The following is a 12,731-nucleotide window of genomic DNA, read 5'->3' on the forward strand; positions in this document are numbered from 1 at the left end:
TGGTAATCCTAATTGTCTAATCATAGCAAAGAGGTCTTTTTTGCATTGCTCCCAATATGGTGGTGAACTACGGATAGTTTTAAGTATTTTGTATCCTTCATTATACTGCAAAATTGTATCTAATTTATTCTTTATGTCTTTGGCAGTTATAATGTTTCCATTATTAAAGTATTTCCTAAGAGATATAAATATTTTGCTCTGTAATTGTTTAATGTGTAATGTTTTTAATTTAAAGAAAAGATTAGTAACACACTTTGCTACTCTTAGATCATTACTTCTTACTTCTGATTGACAGATTGTGCTGTAATGTATTGGGACATGCCTTTCTTCATTAGTCGGCCTACGTTTCCCGCAAAATATAGTTGGGAATGCCAAATATTCTGAATCTTTGTCTTCATACAGGCCTCTTGGTGTGTTATATTCAGCAGGTGCTAAACTTAAAATATTATTTGTTTCTGTAGTAATAGTTTCATTATCTAACATAGTATCTAAATTTCCTGCTGGAATGTTGTCTGAGGAATCTGACGTATTACTTGTATCTGAAGTCTCATCACAAGAATGTATATCTTGTGTTGTATAATTCCAATCTTTATTAATAGTGATTCCATATTCTTGAAACAAAGTGCTTGTAGTGGCTAAATATAAAGCTGCACGTTTAACTTTGTTTGGTCTAACATTTTCATAATGGGTATAAGATTTATAACTTAATTTCCTTTTTAATTTTATTGGAATTGTCATGTTATCATTAATTTGCCTTGGTAAAACAGTTACTGTTGTCATAACGTCTGCAGGGACATTTACTACTGCACCTGATAGAGATTTTTGGAATCCACGTGGTAATGTTCTAATTTGTAAAAAAGGTATTCTTGGCGATACTAATCTTTCTTCTAAGTTATGCAACTGTAAGACTGCTGGGATATCAGGAAATGTCATCCCATTATATACTGAACATGGAGGTATTTTGTCTTTAGATATATATGTGTAACATGTTCTGCATATCTCATTTGTTCTGTATTTGCTAATATTACATTCTATGAATTTAGCTCTCTTACTAATACTGTGTGTATTTTGAAGACTTTGCTTATGCCATAGTTGATTGCAAATAGTGCAAGTGTACTCGGGTCCATATCGTATTTCTTCCTGAAATATCCTAATTATCTCATTTGTTGTTTGACCTGCTATATGTCTATGATTACGTTCATTCTCTTTGTTTTGTGTCCGTTTTCTTTTTCTATTACTGTTTATTTCTAGAATTTCTATATTGGTTGGTTGAATTAGTGATTCAACATTAGCTGTTAATGTGTTTATTATCTCAGTATTGTTAAGAGCTATGTGTGAAGCTAAATAACTGTCTTCTGTTACATGCAATCTATTGTCTTGACTATTGCTGTCTTGTGTGTTTATTATTGTATTTTCTACTTGTAAGCTATTCGAAGGAATTTCCCCTAATGCATTTATAGATATATGTGTCGTATGAACATATATGCTTTTTCTAGACTTTACATTTCCTTGTTTATGATTCCGTTGTGTTTGGTGTAATCCTTTTTTGCTAATTGTTGTTATGTTCACTGTAGTTAAATCTAAAGTAATACTCTCAGAATTAGTAATTTGTTCTCTATTGCCTAACTTTAGGATGTATTCTATAATAAGATTAATAGAGTCAATGTTGATAGCAATACATGTTCCATTAGGATGTTGTATTGCATTTTCATTTTGGCTATGTGAATCAAATAGAGAGTATGTATGTAGAGTTTTGAAGACTGAAATTATATATCTACCTATAGAGATCAATATACCAGTTTGTGAATTAATTGTAGAAGTTAGTGCAGATATAAATTTACTATGTAAAGTTTGTGCTGATTTTGTTAGTTCTTCGCTAAAGCATTTTTTGAGCTTTGTCGAATAGATTATGTCATTGCTAACTATGTAATTTGGTAACTTTAGAGCTTGCATACAATCTTGTTCACCGACAGAGTACATTTCAGTGTACAAAGCATCTCCAAGATTCATAATACAGTGCAAGTCTACACTATCCCAAATATATGCTGGTTTACAGTAGTTCTTTAGAATAGCAAATATACTATTTTGAAGACAATGTGTATAGTGACTAGTTTTATCACTATGTGTATTTTTTTCCTGTGGATGTGTGTTATGTAAAAAGGGAATTTCTTGTGGTGTTTGTGTTAAAATATGTGAATCTATATTGGTATTATTTGTGCTACTTTCCTTGTTCTGCAATGTGCTATTGTGTATATTATCATGAAGTAAACTGTCATTACTTCCAGTAATAAGTTTATATGTATTATAGTAATCACTTGAATATGTGTTTGTATGTACATTACTTGTGTTTATTGTTTGTTGTACATTTATGTGTGTGTTATTAATTACATTAGTAGAATATGTGTTGGTATTTAAATTACTTGCTGGTATTGTTTGTTGTACATTTATGTGTGTGCTATTAATATGTTGTCTTTCTGTGTTGCTCTTAAGTGTTTTCTTAAGTATACTTGCATATGTGTCAGTAGGAGTAGTCTCTTCTGGTGTATTAGTATATTGTGTTGTGATGATCTGCTTGCTGTTCTTTTTAGATTGATTAGGCCCTGTTGTAGTGAGAATTGCACAGGAATACATACTAGTACTAGGAGTATTATCTAAAAATGCTAATGGCTGTTCCTTATTCCAAAAAGTATTTTTTTTAGATTGACATCTCTGAATGATTTTTTTGGCATTTTCTATACGCATTTCAAATGCTTGTGTGAAAAAATTTTCACTACCTTTAGTAGAATACACATAAAAATTTTTCGGTGCTACTGCATTCTTATTTTTTTCATGACGCACCATTGCTTTTTGAAGTGATTCTTTTGTAATCGTACTTATTTGTATTGGAGTTAATTCATACGGCACACAATTCAGGTTTGGTTTCTTAAGATAGTGTGCCAGATTAGTGATGTACTCTAGAAGTTTTTCAAATGTGAACTGTATAGTAATACATGTTCCATTTGGATGAGGCATTCCAGTCTTATCACGACTATGTGAGTCAAATACAAAGTACGAATCATTTTTCTTAAAAATGGAAATAACATAAATTTCCATGCAAAGTATAACACCGGAGTTGGAATCAAGTGCAGGTTTTAATATTTTGTTGAGATTTGGAAACGAAGGGTCACATTGTTGTAATATGTCTCCATAATAAGGTTCTTTAAGTTTAAGAGAATAGATAGTAGTATTGTGTTCAATAAAATTTGGTAACTCATCTGGATGCCTAAGTTGTTCGCTATTAAGTAAATGCATATCTATATATAAAGCATCACCTAATTTCATAATGTAATGCAAGTCTTCTTTAGTCCATGTATGTGCATCTTTGTAATAGTTGTGTATAATTGCAAAAGTACTATTAGGCAAGCATTGATAACCTCTAGAATTGCATGTAAATTTGTCATGACCTTGATGATAATCTGCTGCTAGTACTTGCATCTTAGCTAATCTAATTTATGAAATAATTTGATATCGCTACAGTATTGCTAGATTTTTTTGTTATACGCGAGTCTATTTTCGTTCTCTTATTTAATCTCTCTCTATATATATATATATATCTATTGCTAATTTATATTTTCTTTTGTAGTTAACTATAATGCAAGTCAATTAATTGAACACTATTTTTTTGCATTGTATTTTAGGTAGCAGATTTAGATGTATTTTGTTTACAATTTTAGTGATGTACTAGCTATAAGTTATACTATTAGCATATATATATATATATATATTTGGATATATATATATGTATATATATATAGTTATTTTACTGTTAAATATATTCCAAGTTACAGGTTGATAGCTTATTTAAAAAACATACTTCTAATTGTATATATTTCCAAACAATTAGCAATTGTCTTTATAAAAGAAATAATTTTCAATGTTAAGTATATAAATATATATATAATTTTTTTAATAACTAATTATATATCTGATTTTGTCTAGTTTTTTTTTCTAAATCCACTCTATTGTTGTTTTGGACTTGTTTTATAGTTGGAGCTGCTATCAAAAGAAAAAGCAATTACTTTTACTTTTTTGTTAACTATTTTTTTTTCTTAAGATTAATGTTACCTATGGAAATCTTCTATATGATCTTTTCGAATTCTAAGTATATACTATATATATATATATATATATATATATATATATATATATATATATATATATATATATATATATATATATGGGTGTGTGTTGATATGTGTTTTGCTTTTTCCCTTGCTATTTCTATACTTACAAGTCAATAAAGAAGCAAAATAGATACTTTTACCGTGATGATGTTTTCACTGATGTTGTGTCAAAGAATTACGTCTGATGTTATTCAATCAATTGGCAATCTAAGGAAGAATGAAACAAGCATTAATATTGAGTTGACATATTAATATAATAAAAGCGGCTCGATACTCAAGACTATGTGTAGAATTTGTATGTGTAGTATGTGTGTGGACTGAGTGAAGCATATTAGTAGTCGTAAATCGAGTATTAGAAGTGTATGTAGTATAGAGTAACTAGTAATGTATAGTAGTAAGGAGGATAAAGTGAGCAAGATAGAGAGAGATGGAGGGCAGGAAGAAGAGATGTTAATAAAGAGGGGTTGTTAGGCAATATTGAGAGTAGTGGAAAGATGATGAGAAAGATAATGAAAAGAGAGAAGTCTGATAAGGAAGAGAGGATATAGAGGTGTAGAATGTAAGCTACAAAAAAATAGAAATGTAAATTACATGAAGTGATTTTTATGAGAAGTTGTAAAGAGTGTATTAGATGCATTGTTTGTAATTTTAAGCAAGTACAAAGGAATAGGAGAGGTAATGAGATTAAGGAACACTTAATCCCTTGTTAAATCTAAATAAACAATAGAAGAGACGTTAAATACATCTGAATTTGCCACAGAGACTGAGTGATGCAACTGGGGAATTGCACACTCACTTTAGGTGGAAAAGAAAGCCCTCACACACCGACCTAGTCAGTGTCATGCTTCATCATTGGGCCCCACCAAAGAGGCCGAATGCCTCTTTGGTGTGCTACGACGCCAGAAGACTGCGGAGCAGGTTTTGTGAAAAAGGCATGTTGTGAGTTTTATAATTAAAACTGCCTAATGTGTAAGTAAAAATCTATAATTCTTGATGCTTAGTACACAAATGAAAGAGTTATGTGTCTGAATTTAATGCCCAAGGTAATGGATTTGTTAATTTAAAATACTAATTAGTCAGTCAACATGTTTCATGTTTTACAGTTGTTTACATTTCCTTAGGCATTTATAATGACAGAATTATACCCCGGCGGTATGGACTCTCTAATCGCCCACCCTGACCTGGGGGCGTGAAAGTGAAAATATCCAAAAAATGATTTAGTGCATAAAAAAAAAGGGGAAGAGCAATTGCTCATTCCAAAAGTGTTTGTGCACCTGTAAAAGAAATAACAGACAAACATAAAACGTTCACACAATTAGTTGTAAATATAAGTCATTGCGTTTGTCCAGTGTGTTCTATAGTTGTTGCATAGTGTTCCTAAATAAACACTATAGTTAACATCATCTATATAGCCTTATAGGGATGCTCACACTAACTTAGTGAAGTGGAAAAATGTGTGTAAAGCACACAAAGTAGCTAGAAAGTGTTGATGAAGAGAGGAGACACATAAGAGATCAAGAGGGCTAGAAAGCAAGAAGAGAAGTAAGTGCAGAATGGAGTGATAAGATAGCAAGTAAAAAAAGTGCAAGATAGAAAGTGAAGACAAGATGGAGACGTAGATAGAGAGTGAAGACAGGAAGGAGAGAGGACATGAGAGAGAGAAAAAGGGAGGGAAGAGGGTGCAGGAGAGAGTGATGGTAGAGAGAAAAGAAAGCATAAAGGAGATAGAGAGAAGAATGATAGATAGGGAGGAAGAGGAACACGGAGAGTATTAGAAAGAGAAAAAAAAGAAAAAGGAGAGTGCAGGACAGAGAAGCATGATAGATAGAAAAGGAGCTAGAAAAAAGAAAAGAGCAGATGTAATAGGGGGCAGGAAGAAGGAAGAGAGCATAACGGAGAGATATATAGAGAAGAATGAATAAAGAATTAATTAAAAAAAGGAAGAGAGAGTGCTAAGAAAGAACGGAGTATGCAGAGAGGAGGTGAAAAGAAGTTAGAAAAGGATAAGTAAGAAAGAGGAAGAGAGTGCCGGAGATAGAAGTATGATAGATAAGAAAGTAGAGAGGATGCAAGATAAATGGAGATCATGAGAGAGAACGTAAAATGGGCAAAAGACTGCAGAATGGAGGCAGAGGTCCAAAAATATAAGGAGTGCAAGATGGAAAGGCAGAACAACATAGGGAAGGATATAGAGAGCAAAAGGAAGAGCAAGAAAGAGAGAAAGCAGGAGTTAAAGGGAGGGTGTCCATGAGGGAGAGTGATGGCAAAGGGAAAATAGCAGAAGGGAGATAAAAAAAGAATAATGATAGATAGTGAGGAAGAAGGAAGGAGAGAGAGCAGATGGAATAGGGGTCAAGAGTAAGAAGAAAGAGAGCAAAAAGGAGAGAGAAAAGAGAAGAGAGTGCAGAATGGAGTCAGAGGGCAAGAAAGAGAAGGAGTGCAAGATGGAAATGTAGCACAATATGGGGAAGGAGATAGAAAGTTAAAGTAAGAGAGAGGGCAAAAGGGAGAGCAAGGGAGAGAGAGAAAAAGCATGATGTAAAGAGAAGGATGGAAGAAAGAAGGTGAGAGGGTAGATGAAGAAAAGCACAAGAGTGTGAATATAAGATGGAGTGGCCAAAATAAAGAGAAATAAAGAAGGAATACAAGATAGCGACATAAGGAGCAGAGAAAGAAAGGAGAGAGATGGAAAGGGTATGCAAGAAGAAGAGAGGGGCAAAAGGTAAGAGCAACAGGGAGAGAGATAAAGATCGAAGGAATAGGAAGAGAGGGCAGGAGAGATAAGCATGATAGAAAAGGATGGAGAGAGCAAGCAGAAAGGAGAAAGGACGCAGGGCGCAAAGGGAGCAGCTTTTTTGCGCAAGCCAAAACCTAATGAGAACTGTAGTGTGAGTTTGGGTCGGCCCTCGTCATTCATTGTCTGGCTCCATAAATTGAGCCTAGCCATTGGACGAGGGGCCTGTCCGTCAATTTAAAGCAGACTCAGGGGCGTTCAAGATTCTTTGGCTTTTGCCGACAAAACGACGCCGGGAACGCCCCCGATTCTAGCCCGGCATTGCCGGGACCTGCCTTTGATGACGTATCAGGTTTCTTTGTCTGTGGCGGAACAAATTGCAGGTAAGCGATGATGTCTTTTGTAATATAAATGACTGTATTTTTTGAATGCCCCATCCGAAATGTTTAATCACGTTTTTTTTTTTGTTCTCTGCAGGTATTTTGCGACGGCCCGGTGGGGGGAACAATTTCCGGGCGGGATCCTTGGCTCGCTGTCTGTCTCCGTCTCCATGGTACAAGGGATTTCTTGCAGGTAAGAGATGGTATCTTTTAAGGACAGAGATGGAGAGTGAAGGCAGGAAGGAGATAATACGCAGGAGTAAGAAGAAAGGCAGAAGGTAAAGGAAGAGTAAGAAGTAGGGCATGAGCAAGGAGGGAGGGAGAGAGAGCAGATGGAAGAGGGTGCAGGAGAGAGGTATGGTAGAGAGAAAAGAAAGCATAAAAGAGATAGAGAGAAGAATGAAAGATAGGGAGGAAGAGGAACACGGAGAGTATTAGAAAAGAAGGAGAGTGCAGGACAGAGAAGCATGATAGATAGAAAAGGAGCAAGAAGAAAGGAGAGAGCAGATGGAATAGGGGGCAGGAAGAAGAAGGAAGAGAGCAGAAAGGAGAGATATATAGAGAAGAAAGAATAAAGAAGTAATTTAAAAAAAGAAGAGAGAGTGCAAAAAAAGAACGGAGTACGCAGAGAGGAGGTAAAAAGAAGATAGAGAAAGAGGAAGAGGGTGCAGGAGATAGAAGTATGATCGATAAGGAAGTAAAGAGGACGCAAGATAATGGAGATCATGAGAGAGAACGTAGAAAGGGGAAAAGACTGCAGAATGGAGGCATAGGGCAAAAAATAGAAGGAGTGCAAGATGGAAAGCCAGAACAAGATAGGGAAGGAGATAGAAGTGAAAGTCACAGAGTGCAAAAGGAAGAGCAAGGAAAAGAGAAAGCAGGAGTTAAAGGGAGGTGCATGAGCAAGAAAGAATTAAGAAGGGAGCAGTTGGAAGAGGGGGCAAGAGGGAGAGTGATGGCAAAGGGAAAATAGCAGAAGGGAGATACAAAAATAATCATGATAGAGAGGGAGGAAGAAGGAAGGAGAGAGAGGAGATGGAATAGGGTGCAGGAGAGAGAAAAAAGAGCAAAAAGGAGAGAGAAGAGAGTGCAGAATGGAGTCAGAGGACAAGAAAGAGAAGGAGTGCAAGATGGAAATGGAGAACAACATACGGAAGGAGATAGAAAGTGAAAGTAAAAGAGAGGGCAAAAGGGAGAGCAAAGGAGAGAGAAAATGCATGAGGTAAAGAGAGGGTGGGAAGGAGGACATGAGCAAGAAATAAGTAAGAATGGAGCAGTTGGAAGAGGGTGCAAGAGGGATATTGATGACAAAGAGAAAAGAGCAGAAAGGAGGGAGATAAAAAGAGAAGCATAATCGAGTGGGAGCTAGAAGGAAAGAGAGAGCAGTTGAAATAGGGGGTAGTAGGGAGAAGGAGAGAGCAGAAAGGAGAGATATATATAGGAGAGCAATAAAGAGAGCAGGAGGGAACAGATTGTGATGGAAGAAAGAAGGTGAGTATAGATGAAAAAAAGCACAAGATTGTGAATGTAAGATGGAGTGGGCAAAATAAAGAGAATTAAAGAAGGAATACAAGATAGCAACATAAGGAGGAGAGAAAGAAAGGAGAGAGATGGAAAGAGTATGCAAGAAGAAGAGAGGGGCAAAAGGTAAGAGCATGCGAGAGAGAGATAAAGATAGGAATAGGAAAAGAGATGGCAGGAGAGATAAGCATGATAGAAAAGGGAGAGAGGAAGCAGAAAGGAGAAAGGACGCAGGAAATAGAGAGAAAGAATGAATTCAAGAGACAGCTACATTTAGGAAGTAGAGAAAGAAAGGAGAGAGATGGAAAGGGTATGCAAGAAGAAGAGGGGCAAAAGGTAAGAGAGCAAGAGGGAGAGAGATAAAGATAGAAGGAATAGGAAAAGAGAGGGAAGGAGAGATAAGCATAATAGATAACTAGGGAGAGAGCAAGCATAAGTAGAGAGAGCAAGCTGAGACGCAAGCTAGAAAGAGCATCAGAGAGAAGGTAAGGAGGAGTAAAAGTGAGAGCAGAATAGAGTGAGTAAAAGAAAGTGCATGATAGAAAGAAAGAGAAGAGGGGAATACAGGAGAGAGTGTAGAAGAGAAAGGATGCAAAAGAGGGAGAGGAAAAAAAGAAGGAAAGTAGGAGAAAGTGAGGAAAGAATAGAGCAGGAGTAAATAAAATAGAAAGACTGCTGTCAAAATTATGAAGGAGATGCAGAGTAAATGCAAGAGAGAGGAAAGGCAAGAATGCAAAATTGAAAGGGAAGGCAAGAGATGTATATATGTTGCATGTGCTGTCTCAGTATCTAATCATTTGCTCATCTCCAAACTAAATAAAATGTTGTTTATAAGGCAAACTTTTGTGTATATCCAGCAAAGAATGCCCAGTACAGACAGAAAGAACAAAGTCTTAGTTATAAGTTTTCCTTTACCTTTGACCTCTCCTGATTCCGACCTCACCAGTGCTGCTTTCATGTCCAAACTAAATTAAATGTTGTTTGAGGCAAACTTTTGTGTATAACTATCTAGCAAACAATGCCCAGTACAGACAGGAAGTACTACCCAAAAATGTCTAAAGTAAAATAAGTTTTAAGTATGAACGTACCGTGTTGAATGAACGAATTTGAAAGATGTGTCCTCGATGGGGCAGTTGCACCAAATGGCAAATTTTTTGTCCTGTAAAAGTAAAATATACTGTTAGCAAAAGTTTGAAAAGAGTGAGTACATTTGTGTGAAGTATATTAGAAGTTGTAAATAGAGAATTAGAAGCACTATGGATTATACAGTAACTAGTATAGTAGTAAAGACTATAAAGTAGCAAGGTGGAAAGAGATAGAGGTCAGGAAGAAGAGAGATGGATAGAAAGAGGGGAGAATAGGCAAAAAGAAAAGGAGTGAAAATAAAAAAGGAGAAGGATGATGAACAGTGCAAGTTAAAAAGAAGCTTGATATGGAGAGAACACAAAGAAGTGAAAAGACAATAAGATAAAGACAAAAATAAAGAAGTAAGAGAGTGCAGGAAATCGAAGTATGATAGTTAAAGAGTGAAGCATAATAGAGAGGGAGCAAGAAGGAAGGAGAGAGCAGATGGTAATTGGAAAAAGGAAGAGAGTGCAAGAGAGAACGGGAGGAACTTGTTTTTTACAAAAGAATGTGAAAAAGGGTATATAAAGAAGAAAAGCACAAGAGTGTGAAAGTAAGATGGGTAGAGTGTGCAAAATTGAGAGAAATAAAGAAGGAATACAAAAGAGCGAGATATAAGGAGGAGAGAAAGAAGGAGTGGTGGAAAGTGTCTGGAAGAAGAGAGGGGCAAAATGTTAAGATATTAAGAGAGTGAGAAAAATAAAGATAGAAGGAATAGGAAAAGAGAAGGTAAAAGAGATAAGCATAATAGATAATTTGGGAGATAGCAAGCAGAAGGGGAAGGACGCAAAAAATAGAGAGCAGGAGAGAGAAGAAAAAGATGGGTAAAAGTGAGAGCTGAATAGAGAGGGAGTAAAAGAAAGTGTGCATGATAGAAGGAAAGAAGATTAAAACAGGAGAGAGAAGGTATAAGAGAGGGAATGAAAAAAAGAGAGAGAAGAGAAGAAGAAAGAAAGTAGGTGTAATAGTGAAAAAAGAATAGAGCAGGAGTAAATAAAAGAGAAAGACTGATGGCAAAATGGGAAAGGAGATGCAGAGTAAATGCAAAAGAGATAAAGGCAAAAAGGCAAAATTGAAATGGAAGTCAAGAGAGTGAAATGTATGTATGTTGCATGTGCTAGCTTAGTATGTAAGCATTTGCTGCCGGGACCTGTAAAGAAGGTGGGGATGAATATATAGGGTGAGGGCAGAAGAGTGAGGATGCAGGAGAGAGAAGGAGAGCAAAAGAAAGAGAAAGTCGGAGAAAAGGAGAGAAGAATAATGCGAGAGTGAAAGAAAGGACATTGAATGTAAAATTGTGAAGGAGATGCAGAGTAAATGCAGAAGAGAGACATAAGGAAAGGCAAGAAAGAAATTGAAAGGGAAGGCAGGAAATAAAGAGATCTATGTATATTGCGTGTGGTAAATGAGTCAAAGCATTCCCTACAGGGACCTGTAAAAAAAGGGTTTGTTATAAGTTTTCCTTCTCTGTTGACTACAACTTTACCAGTGGCGCTCTTGTACAAAAGCATAAGATGTGCTTTATGAGCAAATTTTGTGTAAAAGTATACAGCAAAGAATGCTCAGTACAAACAGCAATTATAAAAAAAAGAAATGTATTAAGTAAAATAAATAAAGTATTAACATACCGTGTTTATATAACGAATTTCAAATTGTGTAGTCGATGGGTCACTTGCAACAAACGTGTACTTTTTTACCCTACAAAACAAAAATAGCATTAGCAAAATATTATGAGTGCAGGCAAAAAAAGCAGTGATTTTCTCATTCAAACTGCAAATTGAATCTTAGCTAAAGCTTTGCGTATTAGCGATTAATGCGTTCTAATGTAATAGTATGGCAATTATTTGCGTCACGTTACTGGTTTGTATGTGCCTTTAAAAATATCGAAATCCGCGCATGCACGTAGTGAAAATAAAAGAAGGAATGTTGTCAGTGTTTTATTTAATTTCTCGCATCGTGCAAAGCAGTTTGTGAACTAAAGTTGTAACTGAATATATATATATATATATATATATCTCTATATATATATATATATATGTGTGTGTGAAAGATTAGTCTTACCTAAATCACTGAAATGGATTAACAAAAAACATGGTGAAATTGACCAAATGATACAATACAATTGAATTGTAAAGTGATACGTATTCTTACTGCAAATTAGTTTCACAGAAAGGCATACTTACATGCGCAAACATTTTCATCCTAAATGCACAGTTTGAAAACATTTATATCGTAAATGTACCTATTGGCGATGTATGAAAAAGAACTCAAAGGCATTAAACAAAAACATGGGTAAATTGGACAAATGTATATGCAAGACAATTTAAATGTAAAGCAATACGTATTATTACTGATTTGTTTGCGCGTATAAAAACTGAAAAATGTGCTCGTAATACCGCTGCTCAAAAGAACCGATTACTTTCACAGAAAGGCCTGAACTTACATGCGCAAACATTTTCATCCTAAATGCAGTTTGCCCGTGTATAACTTTGCACTGAAAGTCGTCGTGTCTCACCTTCTCCTAACTGTTCTTTATGCTCTCAGTAAATGTAACGGGCCTTCATGCTCTGACTAAATCTAGTGTTGCGACAAACACATGCTTGTGCTCATCTAACTCTCAGCCCTACGATTTGAGCATATTAAATAAAAAAGGGGACAAATTACTTTCACAGAAAGGGCTAAACTTACATGCGCAAACATTTTCCTCCTTTATGCAGTTTGCCGATTTATAACTTTGCACTGAAAGTCGTTGTGTCTCACCTTATCCTAACTGTTCTTTATGCTCTCAGTAAATGTAACGGGCCTTCA

General features: G+C 35.5%; 2 protein-coding genes across 7 annotated transcripts in view; one reads left to right on the forward strand and one right to left on the reverse strand.

Moving 5' to 3' along the window:
* Positions 1 to 12,731, forward strand: part of BCKDK (branched chain keto acid dehydrogenase kinase) — a 392,864-nt gene that overhangs the window by 22,083 nt on the left and 358,050 nt on the right. For 2 of the 4 annotated variants that reach the window (XM_086932026.1, XM_086932028.1), the window contains exon 2: positions 7,375 to 7,470. The exons of the other annotated variants lie outside the window; for them this stretch is intronic. The gene's annotated coding sequence lies outside the window, so the exon portion shown is untranslated. The remainder of the gene's footprint in view (positions 1 to 7,374; positions 7,471 to 12,731) is intronic. 4 annotated transcript variants of the gene reach the window in all.
* LOC147703676 (uncharacterized) overlaps positions 1 to 12,731 on the reverse strand; it is a 29,119-nt gene that overhangs the window by 6,982 nt on the left and 9,406 nt on the right. For all 3 annotated transcript variants that reach the window (XM_086932034.1, XM_086932033.1, XM_086932032.1), the window contains 3 exons: positions 11,552 to 11,621; positions 9,887 to 9,957; positions 4,304 to 4,370 (listed from right to left, as the gene is read on the reverse strand). The gene's annotated coding sequence lies outside the window, so the exon portion shown is untranslated. The remainder of the gene's footprint in view (positions 1 to 4,303; positions 4,371 to 9,886; positions 9,958 to 11,551; positions 11,622 to 12,731) is intronic.

This window comes from Lissotriton vulgaris, chromosome 7, assembly GCF_964263255.1.
Source record: "Lissotriton vulgaris chromosome 7, aLisVul1.2, whole genome shotgun sequence".
Taxonomy (NCBI): Eukaryota; Metazoa; Chordata; class Amphibia; order Caudata; family Salamandridae; genus Lissotriton; species Lissotriton vulgaris.